Source organism: Sminthopsis crassicaudata, chromosome 3, assembly GCF_048593235.1.
Source record: "Sminthopsis crassicaudata isolate SCR6 chromosome 3, ASM4859323v1, whole genome shotgun sequence".
NCBI classification, from domain to species: Eukaryota; Metazoa; Chordata; class Mammalia; order Dasyuromorphia; family Dasyuridae; genus Sminthopsis; species Sminthopsis crassicaudata.
In genome coordinates this window covers 222,495,197-222,515,889 of record NC_133619.1, presented here as the reverse complement: position 1 = coordinate 222,515,889, position 20,693 = coordinate 222,495,197, and positions in this window count along the sequence as shown.

Sequence of the window (20,693 nt, the reverse complement as noted above, 5' to 3'; positions counted from 1 at the left end):
CCCTTTTTTGAGTACCCAGATGATTCTTGTATTTAAATCTTATTTATTTTTTAAAAACTTAAATAGAAAAAGAAAAAAATACATTGCCATATGGGCAACAGAACATAAGAGAGGATACTACCCAGGGTGATTCTTTAGGATGCTCTCAGGCTCAGACATAGAAACCTCAATTTAATAGTAGAGGAAGACACTGGGAAGGAAGAAATCAAGTTGCATGTTTCCATTCCATGTCTCTCCTCTTACTGTCTTCCATTCTCTTTATCTTTGGTTTTCCCCTCACTAAAGTACTCACTAAAGAACTCCTTGGGATAGGATGCCTGCTGTAAGACATCAGAAAGAACCCTGCAACAGGGCAGACACAACCACTTCTTCCAGATATATCATGTAACCATATAGAAATATTTGAATTTTAATTAGTTTTGAAAGTGATCCAATGTTCAGATGAATTTAGTCTAAACATGGCAAGATAGGCTAATGGAGAACATCACAAGAACATAGATTTATATCAGGAAAAGGCCATCACCAAACCCTCTCAATTTCAGATGAGCAAGTGAGGAACAGAGAAGTTAAGGGACCTTCTTGGGGTCCCACAGGGAAGTGACACAGCCGCAGTTTGAAGTCCCATGTCCTCTGCCTCCAAGTCAAAATTCAAATGCAAAGTTCTCACATTCTATGATCAATGTGCTTTGTGTTGACCTTGTCCAAGGCACCATCCTATGAAGTCCACTTTGATCATAGGAATGATGAATGAGGTAAGTGTAACATGACAGTGTCATGTTGGCAAAATCTAGAGCATACAAAGTTAAATCATGTTCCTTACTGCACAATTGTTATGAATATCTCAGAAAGAATATCTACTTAAAGAGAAAAAAATTCCATTTTTTCTATTTCTATCTCTGTTTCTATTTTCAACAAAAATAAATAAATTTTGAGAGTTTTATATTGACTCTGTGTTATGGAGATATAATCATTGTCTAATCTGGGGGAAAAAAAACACAAAAAACTCTGAGATATGCTCTGAACCAATGGCAGCTTATTAAAGGATCCATAGTCCCTTCTAATGAAGATCTTTCTCATGATTTCTATAGATTTTCTTATGATTTCTCTTCTTCCAGGACCTTATTTTTATAAGGCTTGAAACAAGATTTGATACTTAAACACTCTAGAGAGGCTACAAAAAACAGAATCTCATTGATAGACCTTACTTTAAGGGTCAAAAATTGATGCTTTAGTTAGAAATTATATTCCAGTGGGGAAGGGGGAGTTGCCAAGTTGTGTGAAGCATGGGCCATCTCCATTGACCAAGTGGTCATAAAAAGAGAAGATTCCATGTAAAGGAGGTGTCATGGAAAAATCACAGTGACATAAAAATAAAAAAGGAAAGAATAGCAATAACACATTTAAATTGGAGTAAAAGCCAGTGGTTTTTAAAAATCTATAAAAATTAATATTATTTTAAACTATCAAGGTAAATGTTTGCTATGATCCATCTTTTAAGTCTACTGTCTTAGTAGACCTAACCTTGGGATGACACAGGCAGCTAGGTAGTACTTGAAAAGGAATATTTCACATTTGCCCTCAAGATACTTACAGCTATATGACTGGGTAAGTTACTTCACCTGTCTACACTTTAACTTCCCCATCTGAAAAATTACTTGTTGGACTGGATGTCCTCCAAGGTCCCTTCCTAAATCTATACTCCAGATAACTCATTTTTCTTGTGGTATTTTCTGTTTCACTCTCTGGAAATTCTTTTTGCTGACTTTGGTAATATTCACTGAAGTTTCAGTTTTAGAATTCTTTCAAAAGGATTTTCATGTCATATGATTTTACATGAAGAAAATAAGAATTTTATTATTGGCCACCTAAATAAGTTGATCACAGGTCAAAAACACACACACTTTTCATATTGATAAACTCCAGACAGATTTATTTCTTAAATAAATCTTAAATGCCTTAATAAATAAATAAATGCCTTAAAAAGGGATGGGGAAGTTACAGAATCATGATAACACATTTTGGTCTTATAAAATGCCTACAGAAAGCTGAAAGCTGGCCCCCACATCATAAATGTTCACAGTCCTGACTTCATCCTTTTAGAGCCCCTTGAAAGATCAAGTTAAGTGTGATCTCCTAGAAGATCCTCCAGTACATAGTATTCCAGGTTCCCCATCTAAATCACTTTTTATTGCTTTTATTTCTGCAGTATTCCAGGTTCCCTCTCTCTATTACTTTATATTGCTTTTATTTCTGGTCCAGAGCTGTGATTTGATTGGTGTAGGGGATTCCTAGTGGGGAAAATTCCCCTACAAATGCCTCCCTGAGTTTTCATGACACTGTTTTCTCCAAGTTTTCCTATATGTGTTGCCATCCTTTCTTAGCTAGTTCATCCTTGTACTGCTCACTTGATGTGAGAGTTTCCCAAGGATCTGACCTGGGCCTTTTTTCGACATAGATTCAATAATCTCATCAGTTTACATAGGTTCAGCTATCATCTCTAAGCAAATGACTCATAGATCTACATATTCAAATTTTCCTTAGATCTGGTTTCACATTACCAATTAACTGTTGGACATTTACAACTGAATTATGGAATTCAACTCAACAGGCCAAAATGAAACTCATTATATTCCTGTCCTTCCCCCTTCTTCTCCTGAAGTTCCCTCCTTCTGCTAAAGGTACTACCACCTAGGATTGCAACAAAGTCATCCTCTACTTTTCCCTCTCCCTCCTTCCTCATACATAATCAATTGCGGATTTTCTTGATTTTTTTTTCCTCTAAAACATCTTACTTCTGTCTGTTTCTCTCTATTCACACAATCACTATGCTATTTTGTATCTCTGCCTCCTCTTGCCTGTATGTTGCAACTGGTATTCCCAAAGCACAAGTTTCATCTTGACACTTCCTTGATCAAGAAGCTTGGTTGATGATTGATTTAGGGACAAAATACAAATTCCTGATTTCAATCTCCTTTTTTAAGGATATGACTCCCCATCCACTACAGAAATCAACCTATTTGCAATTTTTATCATTGAGAACTTTGCAAATCCTTCTCTATAATTCCCCTTGAATAAAGCAGAAGTGGAGAATGGGGGCAGGAAGGAAAGAAAAGGAATTTGTTAGTACAACCTCTAAGTTGTCTTTTCTTGTCTTGTCCTTTATGTAAGGACAAAGTAGCTAGGAATTCCTAGGAAATCTCTGAAAAATTATTTATTGAATGTAGCAAGATAGCCTTGAATAAAATGTATTGAATTTGATTATCTAGTTTATTGGTATCAGAATGTGGAAGCCCTTGACTGGCAGAGTAGCCATTATTTGGCAAGGATTAGTGAGCTAATACACTGATTTTAGCTAATAAATCACATGAGCATATGTATACAGAAGGTAGATTAATGTGGCAGGCTCATGTGGAAGATGAATTCTAGAGAAGAGTCAGGGAAAGCAAAGCTCTAGATGTTTCCATTATCCTCAGAAAACAAATGGAAGGCAGCAACAGCATCATTAATACAGAAGTCTATATGATCTAAAAATCTTTAATAGTTGATTTTGAAATGGACTAAGTGGTCGTGTTTTTTGGAAGCAAGTTTCTCTTCTCACTTTTGTTTGTTGGACACTAAAATTACTTGACATTTTTTGAGCCAATATAGGTCCTTCCCAATCCAATTAACTAGTCAGAGACATCATCAGGAACAAAGAGAAAGCATTTATTTAATCCCAGCAGGGAGAGTCTCAGACACACCTGGGAGCCATCCCAACTCCACCAATGTGTGCCTGGAATCTGGCCAGTTTCCGGCTTGTCCAGGGTTTAAAAGCAAAAGACATGAGCCTTCTCATTGGATAGAGTGAAAGGACGTAACCATCCTTGACCAATGGTCACCAACGCTGGCTGCCTCCCACAGGTCATGTCACTTCCTGCAACTTCCAGTATCTCAGGTTCAAAGTCCATTCCTCCAGAAAGCAAATGACCTCCCCAAATTCTCAGCTCTGGGAACAGGGATCATGTGACTCAATACTGAGAAATACCTCATCCAATCAGTCCCATTCACTAAGCAATAGAAAGGAAAGATAAGAAATTCTGGTATCAGAGGTCTGATTTGATTTTAGGAAGATAAGTCTTCCTGACTTCCAATGGACCTTGTTCGTTTTTATCTTAAGCCAAAAGTACACATCATATCTAATTATTTGTGAATTACCTACTTTAATAATTTTAATGATAATGATTGATAGAGAAAAATCGAAATGAACAGACAATTAAAATTAGTTTTCAAAAGAAAACTTAAATTTTCTTCCCTTATGGATTCTATTTGTACTTATTCTGCCATCTTGTGGAGGATTGAAAGAATACATGGAGTTTGAAGAAAAGAATTTAACCTCCAGAATTGTGTGGGAATTGGTAAGTTACACTATCTCTGAAAAGTTTTAAGTGTAAACTTGGTAGGACAAGTTATTAGGAAATAAAATGATCAGTTCAGTATTTTAAAATAAACTTGCTTTGTCATTAATTACATTTAAATGAACTAATTTTGATGTATTAAACTGCATAACTTTTTTGGTGATGGCCTATAAATTTCTAGCAGCATTCTCTGTTCATTCTCATTCACCTTTGTTCTCTTATGTAGTTACAATAAGTATGTACTCCATTCTTCTAATTCTTTTTTTCCTTTTTTGCTTTATATCAGAAAGATTTCCCAGATGTCTTTGTATTTCTTCCATTTGTTGGTTTAAATGGTATATATTCCATAACATTAATGTGCAACAAAATATTTCACCATTTCCCTCAATTGGACATTCAGGTTTCTTCCAGTTTTGTTTTACAATTATATGTAGTGATACTAGAAAAATCTGTGAATAGATGGCTCTTTTTTGAGTCTCCTTAATATAGGGTAAACATTTGGAGCAATGGCAGAGTAGATCAGAAATTCCTGGTTCTCCAGTTTTCCTCCACAAACACATGAAAAAAGTTGCCAGGGAATAAACGTAAAGCAGCAAAAATAAAGCATTAAAGCAATTGTCCTGCTAAGATAACTTGAGAGGACCTCAGAAAAAACAGGGTCTCCAAGGGCTGAGGTTTGGCTCAATGAAGTGTAGATACCTACAGGCTGACTCCACTGAATCAACAGACAGTAGGACCTAGAGAGGAAATAATGAAAGACCACTTGCCACAAGAGACTGTTAGAATTGGCAGGGAAGTAGTGATAAGGTAGAAAAAATACAAGTGGTTATACAAAGCAGAAAAATATAGGACAGATGTGGAACATAGTGGAACCTAAGAGATCATATTAGCTCTTCTTCATTAATGTTTTATAAAGGCAGCTATTTAGAGATCATCTAGGTAAATAACCTTAGTTTAACATAGGAAGAACTAGGCTTTTTGGATTAAGTGATTTGCCCAAAAACACTACACAGGGCCTGGATTCAGATATAGGTATCTTATCCCCAAATCCAGTGGTTTCTTCCATCATACTCTATTGACCTCTATCTTATGCAGGGTTCAGAGAGCAAGGTATACAAGAAGCCAGATTTCTGAGATGCTAACTTAATTCAAATTGATCCTGGGAATGAACAGAAAGTAAGTCTCTACAAGCACTACAAGCAAATCTGTGTGATGTCCTTGAGGCTGGACAATAATCCTGCCACCTTTTAACATTTTATAAATGAGGAATATTCTGGCTGGGGTTGAATCAGAATAGTCCCTTGTATTTTAGGTCATGGTTTCTTCAACAAAACTCTCTCTCTCTCTCTCTCTGTATATATATACACACACACACACACACACACACACACACACACACACACACACACACACACACACACATACACACATACATATTGTGTGTATGTATGTGCATATACACATACTACATAAATATATATTGGTATATATGTATATTATCAATTGATCTGAAATCAGTAATGTCTGGGTAGCTTGACTCAAATTAGATACAAGAGAGTTAGAAATCAAACAGAAATTTAATTTATTTCAGAGTTAGGAAAATGCTTGCAAGCAGAAGTCCTCCCTCCTGTGGAGAGCTTATCATACTGGGGCAAAAATAGAGCTTATATACATAAAAAAACCATAAAGGTACTCATGTACTTCACAACACAATCATTCTTAAATTTTGAGGAGCGGTTCCCAATGCAGGTTCATTCATGAACAATGCAGTTATTTCTGGATTCTGTGGAAACAGTGTCTAGGTAAATTGTCTCCAAGTCTTAAAGATTGTTGAGCTTTGTAATCATTCATCAGGTACAGAACTAGAGTTAGCATGGTGAGAATAGGAGTGAAGTACCTGGTTCAGTTATACAAGCACTGGAATTCAGGAATTGTTAGCCTATTAGGAAATGTGATGTATGACTTTAGGCTGCAATACCTTGGCTACTTTTAGATCTCAGGTCCCTAGGAAACAAAAAGAATGCCAACAAATCTAAACAGTTATTAATTTGAAAATCATAATCCTTCAGTGACCATCTGGTGTTGATCAAAGCAATACATTTTGCCAGAGGGGAAAAATCATCCAGAATGCAAAAGATTGTTCTTATGCAAAGCTCAGGGCATAGCCAACTTACTGGGTCTTAGCTTTGGCAAATAAGATGTCTCCAAATATCTTAACAGCATATATATATATATGTGTGCACATATATTTTTATGTAACCATAAATATGTGTAAATATACATATAAATATTTGTATGTATATATGTATATATATACATATATACATACACACACATTTTTTAATCCTTCTCTCAATTCAAGCTAGACTAGTTTCTCCTTAAAAGGTATTAAGACATTTTTTGAGACTATGTTATCTCTGGGAACTACAGGCTCAATCAGATGAAATCACGGCCTCATAGCCTGAGTCCAAAGCAGCCATACAGAGATCCCTGGGTGTCTTGGTGCTTAGCATCTGATTAAGAGTCTTTCTGAATTCAGGTCCAGCACTCTATCCATTGAGGACCATTTAATTGCCAGTTATTATTCAGTAATATCTTGATGGGAACCTTAATTCAGGCTCAGAAAGATAATCGTGACAAACCTTGGTACCTTGTTATTTTAGAGAATCCCCATGAACAAACACTCTACCATCCTGGGTTGGAAACTGAAACAGTTTCTCTAAAATTTTATCAATAGAAAGATACTTGCAGGTCCCAAACATCACTTGATACTCATTACACATGACCAAAGCAGAATGACCAGAACAAAAGAGGTCCAAATATTAACAAGACTAGGTTTAAATTTTACTGAGAGTTTGTCTTCCAGAAGATGCTTTGTCTCATATGTAATGCTAAGACAAAATTTCTACTTTCCCAGGGAATATATGTCATCCTGTCTAAGCTCAGATCACTTCTTATCATCCAAAGGAATACCCTTAGTGCATCAAAGGTGACTAGGTGAAAAGTGGAGAGAGTGTTGGACTTAGAAAGCCCCAGATTCAAATCCTGCCTTGGATATTGCCTAGTGGTGAGATTCTGAGCAAGTCATTCTGCCTTAATTATATCATCCGTAAAATGGGAATAATAATAATATATAACTCAAATAGTGCCCAACTCATTTTAAGGATCAAATGAGATGCCTTGGAAAGTATTTTGCAAGCTTTTGAGTACTATAGAAATGTAGATTTTATTATTTATATCCAAGTAGGCTAGTGATGCTTTCTCTGAATGAAAGTACTGTTGGGAAAGCACTTAGGACATACCTCCTGGGGCATGGAAATCATTTTTAAACTCAGATTTATTCTAGTGCTAAGAAGCAAAAAGACCAGTCAATGCCACTAGAATATAATGCTTAAAATGATGGACTTGCTAACAGAAAAGCTTTGGTACATAAATCCTGTTTCTGATGTCAACTTTGCGACCCTGAGAAAATTACTAACCTTCTGAAAACTTCAAGTCCCTCAAATGTGAAATGGAGATAATAATACTCCACAGTGAGACTCCAAAGAGATAATGCGGGTTATTTCAGAAGTTTTGATGTAGTTTAGTTGGAAAAGCACAAAGATTTTTGGAATATTCTGTAAATTAATATTCTGTAAAATAAATGTGATTTATTTTATTTATCTATTTATTATTTTAGATTGGGCTATTTATTATCCATTCCCCTAAAATAAGTTCAGGCTCACTTTTGTCAGACTTGTCCATGATTACAAGGATTTAGCTGTATGAGTCAATTTTTACCGTATGTGACTTAATTCATGGCAAGAAAGTGAACTCGAATCCTATGAAGCCATATCAAGGGTGTTGAGTACAGGTTTCATAATGGACTGTCTGTTGTCCAAGAACCAGTGTAGCTAAGTTTAAAAAAATTGGACAAAAGGATAAACTTTTTAGTCCACTGAAACTCATGAAAAGTATTACAAAGGCAAGAAGGGCTTAACAGCATGCATCAGTCAAGAATGTTGGTATTTATAAAATCACAGAATTACAGATTTCAAGCTAGAAAGAGCCTTAGAAGCCACTGAGTCCCCCCCCCCCCTTATTTTACAGGTTCAGGAGATGAGGTGTAGAAAGGTTACTTAGCACTCCCAGGTTCACAAAATTAATAAGACAGGATTGGAATCCAGGTTTTCATGACTCCATGTCCAGTGCTCTATCCATTTTTCCACTTCTCTCTCTTTCTCTCTCTTTTGGATTCAAGCAATATTTCCTTTTTGCTGGGTTAAAGATTTTAAAAAAATGATAATAGTTTTTTGTTTTTCAAAATACATGCAAAGACAGTTTTCAGCCTTCACCCCTGAAAAACTGTTCCAAATTTTTCTCCTTTCTTCCCCACCTACTCCCTCCTCTGGACAGCAAGCAATCCAATATAGGTTAATCATGTCCAATTCTTGGCTAAAATGACAGGAACAAATAACGATGAATGTTGGAGGGGCTGTGGGAAAACTGGGACACTGATGCATTGCTGGTGGAGTTGTGAAAGAATCCAACCATTCTGGAGAGCAATCTGGAATTATGCCCAAAAAGTTATCAAAATGTGCATACCCTTTGACCCAGCCATACTACTACTGGGCTTATACCCCAAGGAACTACTAGAGAAGGGAAAGGGTCCTGTATGTGCCAAAATGTTTGTGGCAGCCCTTTTCATAGTGGCTAGAAGCTGGAAGATGAATGGATGTCCATCAATTGGAGAATGGTTGGGTAAACTATGGTATATGAATGTTATGGAATATTACTGTTCTATAAGAAATGACCAACAGGAGAAATACAGAGAGGCTTGGAGAGACTTACATCAACTGATGCTGAGTGAAATGAGCAGAACCAGAAGATCATTATACACTTCAACAATGATACTGTACGTGGATGTATGCTGATGGAAGTGGATTTCTTCAACATAGAGAAGAGCTAATCCAATTCCAATTGATTAATGATGGACAGAACCAGCTACATCCAGAAAAGGAACACTGGGAAATGAATGTAAACTGTTATTTTTACCTTCTGAATCCAATTCTTCCTGTGCAACAAAAAATTCGGTTCTACACACATATATTGTATCTAAATTATACTGTAATATATTTAACATATATAAAACTGCTTGCCATCAGGGGGAGGGGGTTGGGGGAGGAAGGGAAAAAATCTGAATAGAAGTAAGTGCAAGGGATAATGTTGTAAAAAATTACCCATGCATATGTACTGTCAAAAAATGTTATAATTATAAAATAAAATAAAAAATTAAAAAAAAAAAAAAAAAAAAAAAAAAAAAAAAAAAAGAATAAGTCTGCTGGGGGAAGGAGGGGAAAAGTTGGAACAAAAGGTTTTGCAATTGTCAATGCTGAAAAATTATCCATGCATATATCTTGTAAATAAAAAGCTATAAAAAAAGAAAAAAAAAATCATGTCCAATTCTTCTAAACAGGTTTCCACAATTATCATGCTGCACAAGAAAAATCAGATCAAAATTGAAAAAAAAAAAAAAGAGCAAGCAATCAAACAACAACACAACAAAGGTGAAAATACTATATGGTGATCCACATTCAATCCCCATAGTCCTCTCCCTGGATGCAGATGTGTTTCTCCATCACAAGTCTATTGGAAATGGCCTGAACTGGAGAGAGACAAGTCCATTACAGTTGACCATCACATAATCTTGTTGCTGCATACATGTTCTCTTGGCTCTTTTCATACTTTACATCAATTCAAATAAGTCTCTTCTGGACTTTCTGAAATCATCCTGCTGTTCCTTTCTTATAGAACAATAATATTATTCAGCCATTCTTCAATTGATGAGTATCCTCTTAGTTTCCAGTTCCCTGGCATTACAAAAAGGGCTGCTACAAACATTTTTGCACATGTGGGTTTTTTTTCCCTTTTTTTAATGATCTCTTTGGGATACAGATCCAGTAGAGATACTGTTAGAGTGAGTAATACTTCCTTTAATTTTTTTTCTTAGAACATTCTGCTAATAATCAAACAAAATGATATTTTTAAGGAGCTTATAGTATCCGGAATATAACAAGCTCTTTAAAAATTTAGCTTCCTTCCCCCTGTCTGCATATCACCTGGATTTCCCAATCTATCCTCTTTTTCTCCCAGGAAGAATCATCCTTTGTATCAAAGAATGAAGAAAGGAGAAAAGCAATTGAGCCAAACCAATCTACATATCAATGAATTTACACACCATATGCAGCATAGTGTTTCTTGTCTGTGGGTTCACATTCTGCTTGTATATATTAGACATTTGGGAGGTGGAATTGTTCCTGTGAGGAGTCTGGCTCTGTGATTTTTTAAAAAATTAATTTCCGTTTTATTTGGTTCCTCCCATAAGCAGCAGCAGCATCTTCAAGGACTGTTAATTTTCCAAAAAAGTGAGTAGTTAGTAGGGAAGCAGCTGTAGTATAACTTCCCTGGCACCCTAATGGCTTCCCTTTGGGTCCTAAAATTCCATGAAACCAGGAGGCGTTTTCCTTCACCTTCCTTCACCTTCCTCTGTGGTCTCCTCAGTCATAAATCAAAGAATTCAGTCTGGGTCCAAGTGTGTGCAGGATGTGCCAGGAGGTTGATCAACCCCATCTAGTGGCCACTGGTGGGAGGAGAATTCACTGAATGTGTAGGACTTGCAGATTTTGTCCCAGAAGCCCACATTCAGAGCTTAGAATGTCCACAATGACTGATTAAATCTCCAGGTTCCCATCTGGGACCAGAACACCCATTCCTTCTAAGGTCACAGAAAGTTGTCACATGTTCCAGACATCGCCAGGTCTGAGTATATGGCCAGGTCTCCTTACAACAGTGTCCTGTGCTTGAAACCACCAGTAAAGAGTCTCCCCTATCTGTATGTGCCAGAATGTTTGTGGCAGCCCTTTTTGTGGTGGCCAGAAACTGGAAACTTAAGTGGATGCCCATCAACTGGAGAACGGCTGAATAAATTGTGGTATATGAGTATTACGGAATATTATTGCTCTGTAAGAAATGACCAACAGGATGATTTCAGAAAGGCCTGGAGAGACTTACATGAACTGATGCTGAGTGAAATGAGCAGAACCAGGAGATCATTATACACTTCGACAACAATACTGTATGATGATCAACAATGAGATGAACCAAATCAGTTCCAATAGAGAAGTAATGAATTGAACCAGCTATACCCAGTGAAAGAACTCTGGGAAATGAGTGTGAACCACTACATAGAATTTCTAATCCCTCTATTTTTATCTGCCTGCATTTTTTATTTCCTTCACAGGCTAACTACACTATTTCAAAGTCCGATTCTTTTTGTACAGCAAAATAACTGTTTGGACATGTTACATATATTGTATTTAATTTATACTTTAACATATTTAACATGTATTGGTCAATCTGCCATCTGGGGGAGAGAGTGGGGGGAAGGAGGGGAAAATTTGGAACAAAAGGTTTGGCGATTGTCAATGCTGAAAAAAATTACCCATGCATATATCTTGTAAACAAAAAGCTATATTAAAAAAAAAAAAAAAAGAGTCTCCCGGATGGCAATGACCCTCATTTCAGGGACCAACTCTGTATCTTGAGGAACCCCTATGGGCAGCTAGGAGATACTACCTTGGCAAGGGCACCTAGTATGCTGCCCTTTAATGGTCCAGTAGGGTCACTTCTTCTGGGTCTGCAATGGCAGCCAACTCAGTCCATTCTTGCCTTCTGTGACATAATGCAAGTTCTGGGTACATCAACTTCGGGAACCTCCAAGATTGGAGCACAAGGTGTCCATCAAGTCATGGCTCAACTGTCTGCTTTTGTCAGGCAGGGTCAACTGAGAGGCTGAGTCTGGAGAGCCTGCCCCTCTGAAGAGGCAGATATTGATCAGTTATGGATCCACTGCAGCCTATTGTTGCTGAGACCAAAAGGAGACAGAGATGACTGAGAACACAGCCTAGGGGAAAGAAGCAGAAAAAGTGAGAATTTCTGAGAGAGCAGAACTTCTTTTGTCACCTCTTTGAAAATTAAAAAAAAAATTCACTAAAAAAAAGTCTTTTTATTTTTTAATGAACAAGCAGTTACTGTCTCTCTTTTTTGTAGTTATTATTGTTCAGTCAGGTTCTATTCTTAGTGACCTTATTTGAAGTTTTCTTGGCAAAAATACTGGAGTGCTTTGCCATCTCCAGCTCCTTTTACCAATGAGATAACAGTTGACTTGCCCAGGATCATACAGCTAGTCAGTTATCTGAGGTCACATTTGAACTAAGGAAGATGAGTCTTTTTGACTCTAGGCCTGGCACTCTAACCAATATACCACCTATGTGTCCCAGTTTCCTATTCACCCCCAATTTAAAAGAAAAAGCAAACCGTTTTAGAGATATGCATCCTTAAATCAAACAAATTCATACATTGTTTTATCCAAAAGTGTAGAGGGCCTCTATTAAATAAGTCCATGAACAGCAAGAGTCTGGTCCAGGTATTACTTGAGACTTACTCTCTGTTAAGATGAACAATTCAAACTATTGGTTCACCATCTCCCTAACAATGAATTGTAAAGACATAGTAAATTTAGGACAATCTTGATGGAGAATGCATTTTAACTATATATGGACAAGGCATTTTAACTATATAATGAATTAAAGGCATACTTGAAGTAAATACCTTAGTATGATAATTTCTGCTATTTGCTACTCTGTTTTAACAAGTACTTTGATATTGATAAAACATCACAACTATTTACAATTCTGTTGATGTTGATGAGCATCACAACTAGGCTATTTACAACTCTGTGTGGATAAGTATTTTGGTATTGATAGTTAAGGTAGATACTGAAATGTCAGAGTATGGATTGTGCTTTAACCCTGGAAGATATATGATGTGACCTGAAAGTAGCTAGTAATGTAGCAGCAATACCTTAAAAGGTATATTAAGCCTGGCACTTAGATTAATAAAGGAGATTGAAAAGCATATCTTCTGCCTGGCTCATTTGAATATTCATTCACATTCTTGGTATTCACTGGAGCTAAACTCCAACACAAAAGTGTGTCACTCATTCTGCATTTGGAATCCACTGTGACTTTTTGGACAAAGTGAACTTGTTAAGGACCACCCCTGAGTGTGAAGAGATAGGTGGATTCTCCAAAAGCCCCCACAGCTGTGAATCATAACACACTAGAAGGAATTGCAAATCAACCTTTACAAATACAGCTATTGCTTGTGAATTCAAAATGAAATAAATTGGAGGCAAGAGGGAGATCAGAAAATACAACTGCCTCTCAGTCTCCTTGTATCATTATCATCCTCTCACAGGAAGGGATCTCTTCCCTCGGCTGGTCAGAATTAGATCCCCAGCAGCCACTAGCAGGTTGCTCCCATAACAAGAACTCTTAGTGAACAAGGTCCCTTTACTGATATAAACAACTCTCGGCAATTGACAGTCTTGCAGGATTGGCTGGAAAATGAAAAAAATGACATTTCCTGGATTAGACAGCCAGTATGTGTTAGAAGTTAGAAACTAAAATCTGGCTCTTGCTGACACTTAAGCCAGCCTTTCTAGCCACCACTCCACTATTCCTCTGCCACTGGCAAAAATAAGTAGAACAAAGAACAGCCTGGAGCTTGTACCAGATACTGGGATTTGGGAAAGCATAGAAAATATTTTCCCATTCCAAGAACTGAGAAAAGAAGCAAAGTAAAGAAGACTGCATTTGCTCAAGCCAGTCCCTAGATCTGGAATTTCTACCCTTTTCTACAAGTCCACTAAATTTCAACCATTCTTGAATTCTAATTTAAGTGCTACCTTCGCTATGATTTTTCCTGATCTCCCTGTCAGTGGCAAACCTTCCCCATGGAGTTCCCATTTTATGTGGTCTTTGAGCCTCTCAATATTATCTTGTGATATCATGGATTTGTTACCCATCAAACTCTTATGAGACTGTGAACTTCATTTGGCCCTCCTCAGAGTGGAGTACTCTATCGGTCCTGGACACTTAATGTCATTACCTCCAGGCCAGATAATAAATGAATGAAATCATGAACAAAAGGAAGAATGAGGCATGTGGGCCTGATGTTTTTAACAGCCTCCCCCAGGCTCTCAAGTATATCCATGCTACTGAAGATACCAAGGTTTAATAACAGCCATATTTGTAGAGTCAGGCTCTGATGTGACTCCCTTCTTAGTTCCTTGTTAAGTTTTGGGACAAAATGAGTCACACACAAGTCACTGAAACATTGAACAAAGAAGGTATTTAGGCAGCTAAGTAGCCCAGTGGATAGAATGCCAGCCCTGGGGTCAAGAATACCTCAATTCAAATTTGTCCTCAGACACTTACCTCTGTGATGCTGGGCAAGCCACTTACCACTGTTTGCTTCAGTTTTTTCATCTGCAAAATGATTGCAGAAGGAAATGGCAAACACTTCAGTTTCTTTGCCAAGAAAACCTTAAAAGAAACCAGGAAGAGTCAATTATAACGGAAACAGCTGAATAATTATACCCATTACAATTACCCAAGACTGGTCTTTGGCAAAATTGTGAAACAGATGAAATTTATCTTCAGTGCTCCCATTGCTCATTTCTCCTCTTTCTTCCCTTTTCTATAGTGACTTATAGAGGCACTTTGGTGATACAGTGTATAGAGTACTGGGTCTCTTGTCAGTATGATCTTGCTTCAAATCTGGCTTCTGATTCTCTACTAGCTGTGAACCAAATCATTTAACTGCTCTCTGACTCAGTTCCCTCATCTGTAAAATGAAAAAAAATAGCATCTACTAAACTCTCAAGGTTGTTAAAAGAATTAAATGAAATGATATTTGTGAAGCATTTTGCAGAATTATAAAGACATACAAATGCTGTCAATATTACATTGCCTTCTGGTATTAACAGCATGTGAATGATTATTCCTAGTAAGTGGGATGAACATGAGGCCTTCTCAGAAAAGATCCCTGGAAGACTACCATGGTTTAGAGCTACAGTTAGAGGAAAATCTCCCTTTGTACTTTTGCTTGTACTCTTAATCTTGCACAAACTGCAAGTGAGTTCCCTGTGATAGACTGTGAGCCCTGATACTAAGTCATGAACAGCTGGGGCTCAAGATGTAGTAAAGTTGTTTCAGGACATAGAAAAATAAATAAATAAAATAAAAAAACACTCTACTGCCTGTGCTTTGCCTCCCTTCACTAGACTATACTGATGGAGATGACACCCTTTTTCCTGCATGAATTGAATAAACTGGTTTCTTCTCTGGCTGAGAAAGGTCTATTTAAATTATTTTGGGTTAGCGGTTGCTGTCCCACATGGTTTTCTGGGGGCTTGTCCGGGGTTTGCATTTTCTGACTGTCGAGTCTCTTGTCACTTCCAAAGGCAGGTACAAAATTTAGAGGGAGGGGGGATAGGAGCCAATGCCATTTTACTCCCAGGAATCTGTGTCTCCATAGTTTACTCAAATAATTTACTGCCATCTCAGAGATTTTGCACAATTTAGGAAAATATGGTTATTTTAAAGCAAAATCATTTGTGATTCTATACTAAAGGTTCTACCTCTTAGCAATGCAAGGAAGGTCTAAAAGAAGTTTATTAGATTTCTGGTTAACTGCAAATTCTCTGAAAGTGGGCATTTCAAAATCCATTCAGCAAATTATCTAATATTTATTAAGTGCATCATGGTCTCATTGTTTAATGAATATGATCTATAACTTTCTTGCTCTACAGGCATATGAGATAGATAGTTTGGGATTTAAAACCTAATTAGTGAAACTTGCTATTGAGATGAAATCTTTTGGGATTATAACTATTATTGTTTTAAGTTTTGAATTTGGGAATGGTTATCTGATGAATTATTCAGTTAGTAATCCACCATTTGAGAGCTAAATTGGCTAAAGTGGGATTGTTATTACACAATTAGTTGTCAACTGTGCTCTCAGACTGAGGCTCTGAAGGATCAGTTTTGATACAATTATAATCATGCCCCTGATTTTTCCTTTTATAGCAAATTTATATAATCAGAGTAAATGGTCAATAGAAACCATAAGCATAAATCAACTATGTAATATTTTGCTGTTTTCAATCTGAGAATATGTAACCATTATATCTTATAATTAGGTAAATGAATATTTGGCCTGGTCATCGATCTGTTGCTAGATGTATGTGTCTGTATGAAATAAGGTCCTTTGAGGATCTTACATAATATGAAAACAATTAATACAACTGTTTGTGGGACCTGTTATTTTATTGATTATTGAAAATGAAACTGAAATATCTTTCATATGGTTTAGAGAAGAGATTTTAGTGTACTCAAGTTTTCTTAGAGGGATGTAACTTATGAAATATTTTGTTTCATCAATGGGAAAATCACTTTTATTTAAACTTGTTACTAATGTGGGAATAACTTTTGTATAGTGTTATAGTGTTTTCTTTCGAATCATTTATATTGAAAAGCTGCTGGCCAATCTATATTGGCCTTTCCCAGGCTATTCTACAACAGACAAAAAGACTTTTATGAGTAGGATGTAAAAGAATTAGCCAAATGTGATGGGTTAGAAAAAGATGTAGAAACCAAATTAGTAAAAGAAAAAAAAAGTATGGGGAGGATTGTGAGAAATGGATGGGCATTTGTTTTCCACAGTTATGAAAATTAAATTGGAGAAATGAAACTTAAATTAGAAAACTGAAAATCACAAGGACATCAAGGAGTAATCAAGAGTGGAGTTTATTTTCTCCCAAAAGAATGCAAGCTCCCTGGAAGCAGGGACATGTAATGAGAAGTGAAGATTCATGTCCTGTAACATCTGAAATGTCCAATTAATGGGGAGTCAAGGGTGGAAGCCCATAAATCAAGAATATTGGGGAAATCCTGAAGATATGGAAGTTGAAAAATTGTATCAGGATTAGTGTGAGAAGTCCTCAAATGGTCAAAAATAAGAGGAAGGATTAAGTGGGATAGACATGAGACCTTCTCAGAAAACTGACCCCTGAATGAGTACCATAGTTTAGAGCTACAGTTCCAGGAAAATCCTCCCCTTGTACACTTACTTGTGTCCTTGCTTAATCTTGCACAAACTGCTTTGGGTAGAGTGGGGACAAATTGTGAGCCCTGATACTAAGTCAGGGATAGTTGGGACCCAAGAGGTAGTAAAATTGTTTCAGGGTATTAAAAAACCCTGCTTTGCTGCCTGTGCTTTGCTTCCCTCACTAGATTATACTGGTGGAGATGACACCCTTTTCCTGCAGGAATTAAATAAATTGCTTTTTTGCTCTGCTCTGAGACAGTCTATTTTTTTAGGTTAGTGATTTCTATATCACACACTAGTGTGATACTTTGGATCCAGTCTCTCTATAATTCCTTTTCTCCTAAGGCACTATCATCATTGTTTAAGTCCTATGAGTCCTATTTCCAGAAAATCTGGTAATTATATGTTAAAATGAACTTTCATACTGATATTTAAGCACTTATTTCCCCTGATTAACATATTTCCATTTTAATTGAGATCTTTTAAAGACATATAATGCTTTATTTCAAATGACTGATTTTAACAATGGTCATCTCAGGCACTGTGGGGCATGAGTATCCCAAAGGCAGCTTGTTTGAGCTCTCAAATTATTCAATTTTTATTGTGTAATTATATCTCAGAAATTGACAAAGAATAACAAAGACTTTAAAACTAAAGCATTATCAGGACTTGATGAGAAATTATAAATCAAAGCTTGATTTGTTATTTTGTAGATTGTCTATTTAATAAAATGACAGGGACAATGTTAGACTTCATACATTTGTTTCCTGAAGATTCAGTTGTTAAACATTTACCACCACACCCATTGTGTATGTGGGGAAAGGCAGCATTTAGTATTCCTTAGATGACATCATTTAGGTAATCACCTACATGGAGGATTAGCTCTGATTCCAATCTATTTTATTGCACTGGAAAGAAATGTTGTAATGGAAGATTTGGGCTATGCTTTCTTGAACAAGTGAATCTCTCAGATACATAGGAAGTGATGTGAACTGCCAAATCCTGTTCATATAGAACAATGTGAAGTCAGAGTCTATTGTTAATTCATCCATCCTATCTATCCAATCTAGTTAGCATCTTTAAAGACATTCACAACAACCTTTGAAACAACCTTGATGGAATTTAGCTTTCCCAGACTGCCTTATTACTATAAATTAAGATAACTGTAAACTCTGTCAACCATAATTGCATAAAAAGGAAGTTAGCTTTCCCAGACTATTTTGATTGGTATATCTGTAGACAGATCTGGGACCTGGTTTTCCAGGTGCAGACCATCTAGCTCTCTGATCCTCCCTCTTGAGTTCCTACCTTTGCACTTGAGAAATCCTCAAGGCTATATTGCCCCTATAAAAGATCTGCTTATGATGAAGATCTTTGCTAAATTCTCTTCTGGACTAAGCTGGACTAACTATGTAGTTATTCTCTCCCCTCCTCGTACACCTTCCTTCTAATGAAACAAAGAAAGGCTTTCTTTGCTCTTTCTCTAGGTAACTCTGTAGTCAGTCTAACCTGCCTATCAGTGATATGCCTCATGGTAGATTCGTTTAATGGATTTTTCCAAATTCCTTTCCTTTGTAACAAAAAGTTCTTCCAACTCTATTTCTCATTGGCCATTCCTGGTATCTATTTTACTTCTTATTTTTGTATGTAAACTCTTTTCCTAAATAAACCTTCCTTTTTGGCAAAGAGAATGGCCATTGTGAATTTGTCACATGTTTTTATTTTTTCAAACTAGGTATTGCTACCTCAACCTCATCAGAAGGAACTCATTCCCTACTACAAAGCAACATTCTAAGAAGCTAGAATAAGCATCTTTAGGGCTGCTTACTCATATACTGCTCTGGAAGCAAGGGAAACATCTCTTTGGCTTCCTGGTTCATGATAGTTCAATGTTTTCCCTGGCAGATCCTGAGGACATTACTAAAGGACCACAGAAAGGCAGTGGCAATTCCTGTGCATAAAAATAAAGCCCACTGGACTATGGAACATTGAGCCTATGTTCTGCTCCTGCTGACAGATCAGAATCTCTGCTCCTGTTTCTTAGGCACTTGAACTGTCTACATTTGACCCTTTGCTTTTGGTTCTTTGGAAATATTTCCTAGATCTCCCTGACACATTGTCTTTTCATATAATTACTTTTTCCTACTTCAAGTTCCTTGCTGTTACTTGACCTTTTGTAAGAACTTGTCTAGCAGTGAATAGTCAGCATCATCAGAGATAACTACCTGGGAAAAAGCCTTATCTCACTTCTAACAACTTCCAACACCATGGGGGTTCCCACAGACTACAATATTGACAAATTTTCCTCCTGTAACTGGAGTCCTTTTCTTGAAATCCCCGACTCCTGTAGTTCATAGTTAGATTTCAGGAGGTGCATGAATATAAACAAAGGAGGGAAATCCTGTCTTAATTTTCATTACCTTCTAGGATGATTTCAGAGAAGCTTGGGGAATCAATAGGAAGACAGTAGCAGAAACAATGGAAGGGAAAAGCACAAATCCCAAGCAGAAAAGATGATACAAAGAGATTGTAATATTCACCAAGCCCTCAAGATGAGGGTTAAGATTCTAAAATAGGAGCAAAAGTTAGGAGAAATAGTCCTGAATCCTGAGAGGAAGGGAGATTTCAAATAGAAAAGAGGAGATTGTTTTAGATGATATGGTGATTTAGTTAGACACTAATTGACACACTAGAGTGACGCTAAAAATTCATTGAAAAAATTGATAACTTTTGCAAAGTTGCAGCATATAAAATAACCTTACATAAATGATGATTTAAAAGGACAGCAAATAAAGCCAAAATAAGATATTGAAAATTTGAGGAAAATGGATAAATTAGAAATTTAAAAATACTACAGAAATGATAAACAAAACTAAAAGCAGAATCTTTGAATATACTGGTTAAGAAGAGGGCAGAAAATCAAATCAACCAAATAGCCAAATAAAGATGAAGACACAGCAAAACCAGAAAAAAAAAAAAAAAAAAAAAAAGAATGATCATAACTTTATATGCTAAGAAAATGGAGAAGCAAAAATATATTGAGGAATACTCAAAAAATATAAAATGCCAAAACTAAAAGAAAAGTAAAAATAAATATTCAACAATCCAATCTCACATAAAGAACTATAATAAAGTATAACATGACTGCCAGTGAGGTGGGGGGAAAGTAGGGAGGAGAAGTCTGGGCACTGAAGTGGCAAATAGAAATAGATTTGGGAGAGCAAGCATTGTAAAAAAAAATTATATTAAAAAATAGTAGAAGAGGAATCCCTTTTGGATTGGCACAAGGATAGTCCAGTGACGGCG